Here is a 15,909-nt window from a genome sequence, read left to right on the forward strand (position 1 = left end):
TTGAGGTTCCTTGCAACTTTCAAATTCTGTAAGTGCAGAAGTGATATGGAAATGTCAGCTATAGTTACTATAGTACAAGCTTCAAAGTGCTTATCTCAACTCTCACTCTGCCTAAAGAGTCAGATCCCCAGCACTTAGCTATTACATCCCCTCAAGAATCTCAAAGAAGGAAACTGAGGTTGTTTTCTTTTGCTATATAGTTCAAGAGTCCCTAATGGTAATACTTCCCACTATAGTTATCAGTTAATTATCAATTACTCAGTCATTCTTAAAAGGATTTTAAAAATGGATGGTACATGGGGTGGCTAGGTGGTGCAGTGAATAGAGCACTGGCCCTGGAGTCAGGAGGACCTGAGTTCAAATCCAGCCTCAGACACTTAACACAAAAACTAGCCGTGTGACCTTGGGCAAGTCACTTAACCCCAACTGCCCTCCAAAAAGCAAAAAAAAATTAAAAAAGAAATGGATGGTACAAAACATCTCACCTAAAATCTGTAATTATACTTGCCCATTACTGCATACCATGTCTATGGGAAACATGGACTCAATCTTAGTATAATGTAACAAAATAATAACTCACTTTTCTTGACTGCTAGAAGCCCGAGGTGCTCAAGAAGTTCTCCTGAGGCTATTATACCAGAGCCAGTTCAAAGAGAGTCAATTGTTAAATTCTCAATGTGAGTATTTACACCTTGGAACTTGGCAAATGCTACAACTCAAGGTTTGACTTATTATTTAATTGACTGTCTAGATCTAGACTTAAGAAAGTGTTAATGATGCAGATTAAATTTAAAGGTATATCTCCTACATTGAAAAACTGGCTGTTAAGCATTTGCCAGCACACCTCTGCCCTTAAGCATGGTGTAGCTTCTTTGCTTTTCTCTTTGTAGAACTCTGATCTTGTCCTTGGCTTCTGATGCAGATTGTCCATATACTTACAAGGTTCACCCCCAGCAAAAGTGAGGGGGAGGAAGGAGACCTAGGCCAAGATCAAACTTGAGGCCTCTAATCCTAAGAGGTTCCCCCTCAAATGTTGTTACTGGGATTCCTCATTTGCTCCAATTTCTGGAATCACTGAACTAGCTTAATATTTTGTAGACAACCTACCCTTAGGTTTTGCCCAAATTTCCACAGTCAGCATTAATATGATTCTTTTGCAATATCATTCCAATTCCAAGGACTTTTCATGTAGTCTAAAGGCTATGATTGATTGATCAAAACTAAAGCCTATGGTTGAGATTGATTGATTGTTTTCCACAGGTAAAATTACTGAGACATCTTATCCCTTAACTTTGAATGAGGTGGAATCACTTGATTGATTTACTCAATCAATACCTCCCTTAGATTATTAAAGATAAAGAATGCAACTTAATGGTGCCAGTATGATTTCCTACATACAGGTGTACATCTCTAGAGGTTGTCTCTAACTTCAAATCATTACTCCACATGACTTGAGTTGACTTAAGTTCACAATTCACAGCCAGGTGGTAGATTTTAGCCCATAAATTTATGAAAGTCAAATGCTTCTTTAAGTCAAATAATTCATTAATACCAAAGTAAAACTAAACTACCAGTATTAGTGGCATTTGTTAATCATACTTTTTACTGAGTACTCTCCTCTCTGAATAGCCTCTGGGAATGTTTGCAATTGTGGAAGAAAGCATATTACTATTGAAACATGAATCTTCTTATATGTCATGAGTTCATCAGTAGATAGTAAGCTCCATAAGGGGGGTGGGATTGAGGGTACTGTTTTTCATTTTACCTTTGTATTTCTAGCATCTAACATGGTGCTTTTCACATAGTAGGAATTTAATAAATACTTAACAGATTGAATCAGTAAGGCTAACAGGGCCCCAGATGTACTTTACAAGCCTCTCTCTAGCTTGGTAAATAGCTTTCAAGAGTTGTCTATTCCAAAAAATTATTGATCCTGTGATTACCAGCACTAGTGATGAGCTTCTCCAAAGTTAGTGAGGCTAGTCCTCCAATGTTTCACCAAGGCCATACTCAATCTTTGCACTTTGGTAGGACCTGCTAGCTAGGTAACTTGTTCTCCACAGGTATATCTGGCCATATTGAGACATCAGAATAGGACTTTAGTGGGAGGAATATTATAATGTAGATTAAAATGAAAAGCATTGGGGCAGCTAGATGGCACAGTGAATAGAGCACGAGCCCTGAAGTCAGGAGAACCTGAATTCAAATCCAGCCTCAGACACTTAACATTTACAAGCTGTGTAACCTTGGGCAAGTTACTTTACCCCAATTGTTCTACCTTACCCCCTCCAAAAAGCAAAAACAAAAAAAAATGAAAAGCATTTCACATGTCCATGCACAAAAACTTTCTCATTTAACATCCTAGAAAGAAAAAGTTTCTCTATATCAGCTCACTATGCTTAATTTACATATGCTTTTTAGTGTAACTATTATGTCCAATATTAAAGGCATGGAGCTTTACTATTGAGATTGCACTACTACATGTTGTCATGAAAAGATGTCAAAATGCTAATTGGCCAAGTACTACATCTATCTTCTACAAATTTCTATCCTTTTTCATCATGTACATATGTACTGCATTATCATTGCATGTATCATGACCAATATTCTTCATAGCATGCCATATGATCTAAATGCTTGTTTTATCCATCTTGGCCCATGTACATCAGAACCAGAAGCCATGGAAATACTTGCTTGTGCTTGAGTATTCTTTTCATCTGAAACACATTTGGCATATCAACACAGCCTCAAACAAGTTGCTGCAATGTGGCCCTAGTAGAATATGGAGCTTCATATGTCACATGTGCAGCCCAGGCTAGAGGATATAAAACCATCCCACAGTTCCTTGGCAGCCTTGACTTTGCTCAAGAATTTGTACCAACTTCACAATAGTTATATTAATAGGCCAAACGCAGAGGGGGGGAGGGGAGAAGGATTTCTTAGAACAGGAAAGTATTAAAAGTGAGATGCTTTCTCATTAAAGCAGTATTTCATGATCACTTCACTAATAATTACTTTTCTTTCTCAATCACTACACTTTGTACCACCTTGTCTCTCATTTGTTCACCCATAAATGAAGCCTTGAAGTTTTCCATGTTATTATATACAGTTATTCTGTTTATTTTAAATGTCCATGGCACCAAGAAATTTCATCAATCAGATTTGTAGTATTAAAAGAAAAAACACCCAGGCAATAGAATTAATATTTCTGGGTCCATATGGACCATGATGTTATCTACTTATATGGTGGCATGTTGGACCACTTGAATCAGTCATGCCCAATTCTGCTATATCTGCAAATACACATAAACATAACCTTTGTTTACACAGTTTCTATAGGAAAGCCCTCTTCTGTTCAGATTTCCTTACTATATTTACTTCATGATAGTGGCAGACACATATCTCTATTTTATTATTACTCCAATACTAATGACTACATAGTTTTTGAATGAGATTACCTCTGTTATATCTTTCAAGGAATCTTCTATAATTCTGAACACAAACAAAAAGCACAGAAGGTTCTTGTATTTTCTACATCTTCCAGTCACTTTTGTGACTAAAGAAATGGCCTTCTCTGGAATATTGCTTATAAAATCCTACATGTTTCCTTTAAAATTATATATATATATAATGAAAAAGAAATGTGTTGAGTGTTAATGATATGCCAGGGACTGTACTGAGTGCTAGTTTAAGCAAAAACAAGCATGACAGTCCTTGCCCTCAAGGAACTTATTTTTTTTTTTTTAGTTTTTCACCTTTTTTTGTGAGGCAATCAGGGTTAAGTGACTTGACCAGGATCACACAGCTAGTAAGTGTCAAGTGTCTGAGGCTGGATTTGAACTCAGGGTCCTCCTAACTCCAGGGCTGGTGTTCTATCTACTGTGCCATCTAGCTGCCCCAAGGAGCTTATACTCTAATGGTAGAAGATGCTATATACACATTGGCACAATTTGGAAATGACCAAGAAGTAAGTGGTGGTATAGGTTATGAATAAGATAAGAGCTCATAAAACCCAGGATTCTAGGGACAGCATCTAGCTTTTAGACAAGGGTGGCTGGAGTGAAAACAGAGTGGTCTGGAGATGAGAGGAAGTATATGTTGGACTAGGCTCTTGGAAAGATAAAACAAAAGTTCACCTGTCAAAGCATAGGGTCCCAGAGAAAGAGTCCAACCTCTGGTAAGAGGAGGCTAAGAAAGATGACCAGAGGAAAAGCAGCATAGATATTAAAGTGCCTTTCAAATTATAACATAGTCATTTCAAGTTATGTCACCATCAACCCTTGTGACAAAGAAAAAATAGTTTACCACAAAGACTTTCCTGATTATTTTAACACAAACTAATCTTTCCCTCCTCTCAATTCTAATAGTATTAAAAACCTAATGGTATGAGCTCATATGCCAAGAAATATAGGATTTTATTATATAATCTTTAAGGATTATATAGTTTTTTCCCCACATGTTCATAGCATCACAGATATAGAGATAGAAGGAACCTTAAAGGTTAGTTGATCCAATTTCCTCATTTTACAGATAAGAAATCCAATCCCAAAGAGGTTATATGACTTGCCTAAGGACTCACAAATAGTAGCAAAGCCAGAATTTGAACCCAGTTCCTCTAACTCCAAATCTATTACTCTTTCTATACCACCTGTCATCCTTAATAGACTGTATAAACTCCTTGAAGACAAGAAATCCTTTCTCCACACAGCTGATACTTAGTAAATATGTCTATTTCTTGAGACGTGAACTCTGCCTGTGAAATCATATCAGGAATGGTAGGCTTATCTGTAGCAAAATTCTGAGATCTTTAAAATAAGAGTTCTTTTTATGAGTACACATTTCTCTATACAAATGAGAGGGACAGAAATGGTGCCTTCTCAGACAGGTTTCTGACAGCAAGAATTGTTTCATTTTTCTTTACATTTCTAACACCTAGAACCTAGTAGGATACAGAATTAGATAATCTGATTTCTTACTGAAGAAAAGATTGGGGACTTTCCCAGTTGGGAGGGAGAGAGTGAGCAGTTACATTCCCTGAAATCAGCAAAAAGAGGTGTCCCACTCACCCCAAATGTCTACATTCAATCAAAGGAACGTGTAAACAATAACTGATTGACCAATATAGGGACAGTTTTCAGATAAGACATATGGTTTGCTTGAAATGTATAACTGTAAGAAAATTCCTTACATTAGTCTTCAGATCTTACTGGGTTTCTGGTCGACATAACCTAGGTCCTTAGTTAAGAGTCTCTAAACAATAGGTAGAGGTAGTTTAGCTTCCCAACCACACAAGCATAGGTTCAAACAATGCAATAAAGTTTTCTCACGATTTCCTCAATTGAAGAAAGTTTTCTTACAAGACAGAAATTGAACTAGACCTTTAATTCAATAGGAAGGGAACTGAGTTAGCTCCAGAATTGTCATAAGATGGATATAGTTCACTCAGTTGCTACTACCACTTACTGTTTTAATTCCCTCAATTCTACTAGTCTTAAGGTGGCTATCTGAGGCTTACAGACCATAGGAGTTAACTGGACCAAAAGGCCCATACAGATAACCTATTTGGCTTCTCCTGATATAGCATATAGCCTCAGGATGTGATTTTTAGTTTGCTTATGAAACAGTTGGCAACAAACAGTCATGTTCCTTTGATCAATAGGACCATCTGTAAGTGACTTCTAGGTTCCACCTTTGCAATCTTACTTTCTGCTATTGTTTCTTTATATTGGCTACTTATAAACTTAGTATATTAACTACAGAAGGGGAAGAATCAGGGGGACCAAAACAAGACATAATTTTAACACAATTAATACTACCTCTGCACACTTCTAAATTCACAAATTAAAAGTCTCCAAACAGCTACTGATGAGTAAAAAAAGACATATGGCAGAAAGACATACATAAATCCTGATTAGGATTTGTTAGGTAATAAGATTTAGAATAGAAAAGGAAATTTTAATGTCCATATAGTCCTTCCCCTAATTTTTACAAACAAAGAAAATGAGGCCCAGAGAGCTAAATGACTTGCCCAACATAATACTGGTAGTGGATAGGCAACCCAAGATTTGAAATACAGATTTCTTTATTCTAAATGCAATATTCTTTCCACTGTATCAATTTGCTTCCTTTCTGTTAAATTTGAAAATGTTCCCTGATGTTAATGCCGTTATACTATAAAAGAAATAACAGTGATGACGATGATAATGTTTATCAAACCTGTCTCACATGAGTCTTGTTAGGGATTTAACCTGATAGAATCATAGCTATTTAGAGAGAAAATTTGGAGATTGAGAAGTACCTTAATATTGTAAGGATCTGTTAATTTTTTGCCTAGACATTCCCACTATTGACATAGATAGTGAGACCCTATGTTTTAATATACTATTTCCAAAGTTTTGAGAAATTAATCAAACTACTGCTGCCCTATTGATAAGCCTCCTCAAACTTAGTGAGGCTGGTCCTAACATAACATGTATACAATCTGTTGTAGGGTGAATACTCAAAGTTTTTCCATCTTGGAAGGACCCACCAGTGCTACCAGTAAAGACCTACCACATGAATAGCTTTTATGAGCTGAAGGCTGCATCCATGCCATGATGAGATAGAAGAATAGAAATCTAGGCCTGTGAAGGCCTGAACAAATCTGACTATATGTCTTGAAAAGAATAGGATAAGGCAATGTAGATTTGGGAATGTCTAAACAAATTGTGGTACACACAAATAGAATGGAATATTACTGTGCTGCTGTAAGAAATTACTAAAATAAAAGGATGGAAAAATTTACATCATCTGATGCAGTGAATTAAGCAGAGCCAAGAAAACAATATACACAATGATTACAAGATATATTGAAGGGGGCAGCCAGGTGGTGCAGTGAGTAAGAGTGCCGGCCCCGGCGTTGGGAGACCTAAGAAGCTACTGGCCTCAGATACTTGGCACCCACACAAAATAACTAGCCGTGTAACCTTGAGCAAGTTACTTAACTGCAGTTGCTTTAAAAAAAAAAAAAAGATATATTGAAGGAACTACTACAAAACAATAAGAAGTGAATGCTGCAGTATTACAAATAACAAGCATGGCTCCAAAGGAGAAATGAGAAGACATAACACTCCCCATCACCTAACTCCTTTACAGATGTGGGGGGGGTCTGTAGTTGTGATAAATTGCATATATTTTCAGACTTTTTCAATGTATTGATCCATTTTTCTGATTTCTTCTATACTTCTTTTTTGTTCTTTTCCTTAAAAAAAAAGATTGTTAGAGGGAAAAGGACCTACATTACAAAAATATTTATCCATATCTTTTTGTGGTGGCAAAGAATTGGAAATGGAGGGAATACCTGTCAATTGAGGAATGGGTGAATAAGTTGTGGTATATTAATGTAACGGAATACTATTGTACTATAAGAAATGATGAGCAGGTGGATTTCAGAAAACCTGGGAAGACTTATATGAATTGATGCTGAGTGATGAGAAATAGGAGAACATTGTACATAGTAACAGTAACACTGTGCAATTGATCTACTATGATTGATTTAGCTCTTCTCAGCAATACAATGATCCAAGAGTCATCATAGAAAATGATATCCACATCCAGAGAAAGAACTATGGAGTCTGAATACAGAGAGAAGCATATTATTCTCACTTTCTTTTTGGTTACGGTTTTTGTGGATTTTCCCTTTTGTTCTGTTTCTTCTTTCACAACATGACTACTGTGGAACTACATTTCCATGATTGCACAGGTATAACCTATATCAGATTGCTTGCTGTCTGGAGAAGGGAGGAGGGAAGGGAAAGAACTGGAACTCAAAATCTTATAAAATTGAATATTTAAAACTATCCCCACATGTAAGAACATAAATAAATAAATACCATTTTTTTTTGCCTTTTTTTTTTGGAGGGCAATTGGGGTTAAGTGATTTGCCCAAGGTCACATGTCTAGTTTTTGTGTTAAGTGTCTGAGGCCAGATTTGAACTCAGGTACTCCTGACTCCAGAGGCAGTGCTCTTATTCACTGCGCCACCTAGCCACCCCAATACTATTTATTTTAACAAATTTTATATGATATGGCTCTTTATGAAGAAAAAAGGAAGGGATACAGGGAAAAAAATTTATGATGTAAAAAACAAAAGTATCAATAATTTTTAATGGGATAAGTTAAATGGCTATTTATCTGGTATCTTACCCTATTTATTAGAATTCAAGTTTATTATGAAAGCTAAACCTATTGAGTATGACTGGCCTTTAGGCAAAACTTTGAAATAAGCAATCATCTTTCTTTTTCATTGTGGTCTCCAAACCCACCCATCAAAGGACCTGGTCCATTCATGTTAACTTTGTAACTCAAATGTATTGTAGCATATACATATGTGTATATATTATAATAATACATATATGTATGTGTGTGTTTTAATACATACACATACCCCAAAACCTTATGGAATAATGAGACCTTTAATGTTATCCATCACAAAGGGGTGCTAGCTTGAAACCTTTGCCTCAAAACTTTGAGAAACTATAAATAAAGTTTTTTGGTTTTGTTTTTTCTAAAAGGCTTAGTTCAACAGATCCTCTTAAATATCATATCCTATTACATGCCAAACCATTCCTTTAATCTGAGTAATATACCTTTAAACTATACATGGTGTTTCTACCTTTTTAACAAGTTATTGAGAGGGCATTGACCATTATCTAACACCATATACCAAAATCAAGTCTAAATGGGTACATGATCTAGGTATAAAGGTTGATACTGTAAGCAGTCTCCTAAAACAAGGAATAGTTTACCTGTCAGATTTGTGGAGAGGGAAAGACTTTATGACTAAACAAGAATTAGAGAACATTATAAAATGTATAATTTTGACTACATGAAATTGAAAAGCTTCTGTACAAACAAAGCCAATGTAACCAAGATTAAGAGGGAGGTGTGAAATTGGGAAAGAATCTTTACAACCTATGTCTCTGACAAAGGACTCATTTCTAAAATATACAGAGAATTGAGTCAAATTTATAAGAATACAAGTCATTCCTCAATTGATAAATGGTCAAAAGATATGAACAGCCAGTTTTCAGAGAAAGAAATTAAAGATATCTATAAGCACATAAAGAAATGCTCTAATTCACTATTGATTAGAGAAATGCAAATGAAAACAACTCTGAGGTACCACATCTCCCCAGTCAGATTGGCTAAAATGACAAAACAGGAAAACGATAAATGCTGGAGAGGATGTGGGAAAATTGGAACACTAATGCATTGCTGGTGGAGTTGTGAACTGATCCAGTCTTTCTGGAGAGCAATCTGGAATTATGCCCAAAGGGCTATAAGTACTTTCATACCCTTTGACCCAGCAATACCACTCCTAGGGTTATATCCCAAAGAGATCATAGAAGTGGGAGAAAGACCCATATGTACAAAAATATTTATATCAGCTCTTTTTGTGGTGACAAAGAATTGGAAATTAAGGGGGTGCCCATCAATTGGGGAATGGCTGAACAAGTTGTGGTATATGCATGTTATGGAATACTATTGTGCTATAAGAAACGAGGAGCAGACGGTCTTCATATTTACCTGGAGAGCCTTATACGAACTGATGCTGAGTGAGAAGAGTAGAACCAAGAGAAATTTGTATACAATTACAGACACAACATATGTGTGATGACCAACTTTGGTAGACTGGACTCCTCTCATCAATGCAGTGATATAAATCAATCCCAAAAGACTCATGATGGAGAGAAATGTGTGCATCCAGAGAAAGAACCAGAAAGAACTGAGTTTATATACAGGTGGAAGCAAAATACCTGATCTTTTTCCTTCTCTTATTTGGTTTTATGTCCTCTTTGCCATTTTTCATTCCAGCTGATACAATCCATCTTTATAACCTGACTAATGTATAATGTGAAAGTATTTACAGATCCTATACTTGACTATATGCCGCCATGGGGGGGAAAGGAAGGGAGGGGGACGGGAAGGGAGGGGGACAAAATGTGAAACTCAAGGAATTGTGGAATTGAATCCTGTAAACTAAAAGGAAACAAACTAATTAATTTTAAAGAAAGAAAGAACAGGTTATTGAGAGAAAAGAAGTCTTCTAACTCAACTAAAAAAGTGACATGAACAGCTATCCTTCAAACTTTAAGGTTTTTAGCAAATTGCTTTTAAGTTGAATTGTCCAATGTGAGTGAATCAGTTAGGAGCTGTTCAGATCTTCTCAGAAGCAGCAGAAACATGTCCTTCCTCACTTCCATTTTTTTCCCTGAAGTTTGCTTCAGCCCTACAAGTTCCTACAAGGAACCTTCCATTCTGCCTGTGCCTCCTATTTACTAGGGCATCTGGCAACATGTAACTGATAACAGGAAACAAATTCTTTTAAAAGCAAGTTATTAATCACTGTAGCAGACCTTTGGCATGGATAAGTGACTGACTCGGGAAAGAGACCTGGCAGCACACTCTGATGGCTAAGCTTGTAGAACCAGAGCAGTAAAGAATCCTCAGATTACTGTTAATAATCAGCTACCTAAAAGAGTTTAATTAATGCATAGCTCTGAAACTCTGGACTCAGATATATTACCTAAGCACATAAATTTGCCTTACAACATTGGTTTTGGTGCAGTAAAAACTAACAATTTCTGCACAGAAATTGGGACAAAGGGTAGCAGTGGCATTATGGTAGTGGTGGTGATGTTAGATCACCTAGAAGTACTCTATAAATGGGATAGAAAATGCATCTAGATACCATTGCCACTGTGGCAAAAGGATGAGTAGAAAAGGAAGTACCTCCAGAATGTTACTATTTGTGCCCTTTAAATTTTCCATATTTGGTCAAAATGGCAATCAATCCATCTTAAGTATAGTTTTGGCCCTGTGCAAGTATGGAAGATGGGTTACTGATACTTTTAAGTACAAACAGGATGTTACAATCTGTGACCTACAACTGACTAACATTGCAGCCATCACTACTGCAGCCATTGTGGCCCTGCCAGACTGTAACTCCAAACTGGTCACAGAAATGGACCCCACTGTTCAATTCAGTTGAATTTATTACCTTCAACTATGAAGCTGGAGATATCAAGACAAAAATGAATTAGTTCCTGCCCTCAATGATAAGATATTTTGCTGAATGTTAGAAAGCCCATAGGAGGAGTATTTTTCTCTAACCAATCCTTGCATTCAGGTGTCTCCTTGTCCAGCTCCTCCCATACCATCCTCCTTTCTCAACTCAAAAAGCCATGTAGAGATTCCTTCTACAACAAGGAGACAAGCTCTAGCCCATCTGTGTACATTAAAACTTACAGGTTTTTTTGGTCTCTTTACAATCCACTCACCTGCCTCTGGAGCTATTTCCCTCAATCTTTCAGCAGCAGCTTTTAAGTTTCTCTTGCTATCATCTTTCACCAAGGGCTCTTTCTTATTCTTTCCACAGCAAACACCCCTCTTCTGTGACAATGATCCTGACTTAATTCCAGATAATTAGCCAAAATCCCTGAAATATTGAAATATTTACTACCAAGGTGGGGAGGGGCCTGCGCTCATTGGAGGAAGGGCAATGGGACAAATGTTCCTCATAGCTTCCTATAAGCCACAGGGTCTGTTATCAAAGCTTATATCTTTGTACCCAAACCAGTTCTTGCCCAGACCTCCCTTGCTGGTTTAGACCCTCCAAACATTTAAGCCCTTGACTATTACCGAAATGTAGTAGCCACTACATAATTTCCCTTAATTCCCTTCAGTCATTATCACTGCTACCTGCTTTCTAGTGCTGAATTTGCCTAGAAATTTAAACCCATGGACAATCTTAAAGTATATATCCTAAAGTAACATCTAAATTTAAAATGCTCTGGAGGGAGAAGAGATGAGCCATAATCCTTAGAGATTCTGAATACTTTAAAAAATATTAAATAAAGACAAGGCAACCTGGCATTTTCTTTTTTTTATTTATTTAAAAATGTTTTGTTATTCTGAACACTGACAAATATGACCATTGCCATATACAAATAATAGAAAAAATGTATATGAAACTAAGTTTAATGACAAAGAGCCTGGGTTTTTTTTTAAGTATATGCTGAATTCAGTATGTTAGTTCAAAAACCTGTCCCACTTATCTGTGTTTCCCTTTGAACTTCTTTCTGTTCTTTTCTGTACATTTAAAAAATGTTTTATGTTTATTCTTTCCTTCCATTCTTTTCCTCATTCCTTTCTTTCTTCCTCCCTAACTCCCTTCCTTCATTTCTTCTTTCTTCCCTTCCTTCCTTTCTTTGACATCTCTATCACTAAATTCCTTTCCCCACTAATTTTCCCAATCTCCCCCACAATAAATTTTCCTTGTAGCAAGTTAGAATAGTCATGCAAAAAAGATCCACGTAGTCCTCATTTATCCCAAAATGTACCTCACTGCACCTCTTAACCATCAGCTCTTTGTCAAGAGGTAGGATTAATTCTTTATTATCAGTCATTGAGTCATGATTTGTCATTGCACCAATAAGAGTTCTTAAGTTTTGCAAAGCTTAAAGATGTACTCCCTTTAGACTTCAGTAAGTGTAATGAAGCCAATTATTGAGTACAGTGCTGGGCCCTGAAATTAGCCAGCCCAGCCTGGGAGTGGAGCCATTCATTTGTCACTAACACCAATGCCTTGCCCCTCAAAGACCATCATGAGATCTTTTCAGAGAAAGAAAGGACATCAAAGCCCTGATGTTCCAGAGTTGTGGGTTAGTTTGGCCACAGGTATTGCCAACATAGGTACCTTATTACCATTATACTTCAAATATATTAACTATCCCCACTCTGGGTTCTTTGTAACTTTATTGGAGAGTGCATTCCAGGTTTTAGAGGGAAATGCTTTATTATTATTTTCTTTCTATGATAGTTGAGCAAATCCCTTTTCTAGAAGTCAGTTGAGGCTAGTAACTAATTGTTAAGGGAAAGCACACCACTGGAGACTCAGGAGCTAGAGTGTTAAAAGTAATCAGTCATAGGATCCCCCTATGATTCTAGGAAACAGTTGCCCCACTAGACACCCAACCTATTAGTACCAACACAAGGTGTGTTGTAAGCTCAGAGAAGGCGATGAATTTATAATGTTTTAGTCTTTGTATAAAATGCTTTCATCAAATCAAGTCAATAAGCACTGATTAAAGACCCTCTATGTGCCAGACACTGCGCTAAGTGCTGAGGATGTAAAAGAAAGCAAAAAACAGAATAAACAAACAGAAAAGTATAAAGGCACAATCTAATGGAAGAGCCTTAATTGAATCAAATTAATTTAATTAATCAATGGTAATCAAATAATTGATATTCATTAAGAATATAAATAATAATAAATATATTAATATTCTTAAAAATTAAATGAAATTAATTAAAACAGCAATATACAAACAAGATATAGACAAGATAAATTAGAAATAATCTGAGAGGGAAGGCATTACCAGTAAGAGGATTCTTGCACAAGGTGGGATTTTAACTGGTACCTAAAGACAGATATGAGGAGAGAGAAAATTCTAGGCATGGAGTGATAGCCGGTGAAAATGAACAAAGTAAGGAGATAGAATATCTTTATATATAGAATATCTTTAGAATATCTTCTGCAAAGAACAGCAAGGAAACCAATGTCATTGGATCACCGAGTTTGTAGAGGGGAGTAAGATTTAAGAAAAGTGAAAATGTAGGAAGGAGCTAGGTTATAAGGGATGTTAAAACAGAGCATTTTTATTTGATTCTGGAGGTGATAAGGAGCCACTGGATTTTTTTTTAATGTGGACTGGGGCAGTGACTGGCAGCTGAAGGAAGATGGAGTGAATGGGGGAGGGTTAAGGACTTGAGGCGATGAGACCCACCAGCACAGCATTGTCCAGGTATGAGGTGATGAGGGCCTGCACCAAGCTGGCAGCCATGCCAAAGGAAAGAATAGGGCATAAAATTATAGTGGGTGTCCCTCAGGGCTTTATCCTGGTACCTCTTCTCTTCTTTCTCTGTACTATTTCACTTGGTGATCTCATTAGCTCCCATAATGGTTTTCAGATCTATTTATCTAGCCCTAACCTCTCTCCTAACTTCTAGGCTTGCATCATCAGATGTCTTTTGGTTATCATGAAATGCAGACATGTTAAACTCAACAAATTATACAGATTAAAACATTATAAAGAAAAGCAGCTTTGAAAGGCTTAAGGACTCTGACCTTAAGAACTCTTTGCAATGACCAACTCTGACTCCAGAATACCCATGATAAAGCACACTTCGCACCTCTTAACAGAGAAGAGCTCACCTATAATTACAAAATGGGATATGTATTTTCATAAGCAACCAATATGTAGGTTTGTTTTACTTGACCATGTCTATTTGTTACAATGGGGAATTTTTTTGGGAGAATGGGTGATAGCAGGAGAGGAGGGCTAATGATACCAAGAAAAAAGCATCAGTGAAAATTTATTGTAAATGCACAGAAGAGAATGGAAGGAATTTCAGAGGGAGACAGACAAGACAGCTTTGTAATTAACATTTTGAATTTGATGTATACATTAAAAAAATCTAGATATAATACAAGTTTGTGGTTTTATATTTCTGTTCCTGTTCTTTTTATGTGGAAATGTTCATGTTTGACAAGTTCATAATAATAAAAAATTAAAATAAAATAATAAAATGAGGGGGTAGATCCCAAAGATCCCTTATTCCTCTCAGATTGTGAGCTTTGGAGTAAGGCCACTGCAACAGTTGCAATAGAAGCAGGGCTACAAAAACCTGCTGATAGGGAAAGAAGAGTCCAAAGAAACCAAGTGGAAGAAAGAATCCATTTGTTATTCATCTATCTGGCTGTCCTCAGTGGATGTGAAATGTCCAATACCTAATGAGCAGCCCTGTTACCAGTGTCCCAATGAGACAGGAAACCTAGCTTCTTGACTCACTATAATCATTCTATCATTCTTTATAGAAATCTGAGGGGTGGAATCAAAGCCCTGGAAACAAAGCTCCTCTATTGAAGAGAGACAACTACATGGCAATGATCCCAGGGCAAATCAATTGGCGAAGGCCTCCAGTCCCTGTGGCCTCAGTTAGCAGTTGAGCTAAACTTATAATTCTCCTTCTCAATACAACTACAAACAAGACTTTGATTAATTTACTAGTTGTTCTTTGAGCCAACATGTTTTCTTTTTTCTGTTTTCCTTTACTGTATTTACTATGGGAACATAGGCTCAACTCAATCTTTTGTTCAAGGACAACTGCTGTAAAGTTGTGTAATGACATTTGTTAGTAATTCCACTATCTAATGTGGGTGAGGACAAACATCTGGGACCCCACCCTCATGTATAGCTATGAATCATTAACCATGCAGTCTAAGACTGGAGACAAATCCATCCGGTACAACAGTTTAGTAGGCCAGCAACTATATTTGCTTATTAGCTTCCTAAAGGAGAAAATTTATGATAACCTCAAAGTGATACCTGATTTCAACAGCTTCAATGATTTCCAGACATAATTTCTTTATTTCATATTTTTCTACTTCTAAAAGTGCTGCATTGGGGTGGCTAGGTAGCTCAGTGAATAGAGTACCGGCCCTGGAGTAAGGAGGACCTGAGTTCAAACCCGGCCTCAGATACTTAACACTTACTAGCCATGTGACCTTGGGCAAGTCACTTAACCCCAATTGCCCTTCCCTCCCCCCTGCAAAAAGCAAAAACAAAGATAAAAGTGCTGCATACATTTTTTAGAAATTATTGATATCTTTTGTTTATATATCACCCTTATTTCCATATGTATCCCTTCATCTTCCCATACCCCTATTAGAAGAATAAGAATTAGAAGAGGAGGAAGAGGAGGAGGAGGAGGAAGAGGAAGAAGAAGAAGAAGAGGAGGAAGAGGAAGAGGAAGAAGAAAGAAGAAGAAGAAGAAGAAGAAGAAGAAGAAGAAGAAGAAGAAGAA

The 15,909-nt window shown here is 36.8% G+C and overlaps 1 protein-coding gene across 1 annotated transcript in view; it reads left to right on the forward strand.

The window, feature by feature from the left end:
* Positions 1 to 298: 298 nt before the first annotated feature.
* The window catches only part of RPS3A (ribosomal protein S3A), a 98,850-nt gene continuing 83,239 nt past the window's right edge, over positions 299 to 15,909 (forward strand). The window contains exon 1 of the mRNA XM_069105513.1: positions 299 to 302. The gene's annotated coding sequence lies outside the window, so the exon portion shown is untranslated. The remainder of the gene's footprint in view (positions 303 to 15,909) is intronic.

This window comes from Petaurus breviceps, unplaced genomic scaffold (assembly GCF_028583685.1).
Source record: "Petaurus breviceps papuanus isolate PSGF00001 unplaced genomic scaffold, PetGlider_PUasm1.0 76, whole genome shotgun sequence".
Classification (NCBI taxonomy): domain Eukaryota; kingdom Metazoa; phylum Chordata; class Mammalia; order Diprotodontia; family Petauridae; genus Petaurus; species Petaurus breviceps.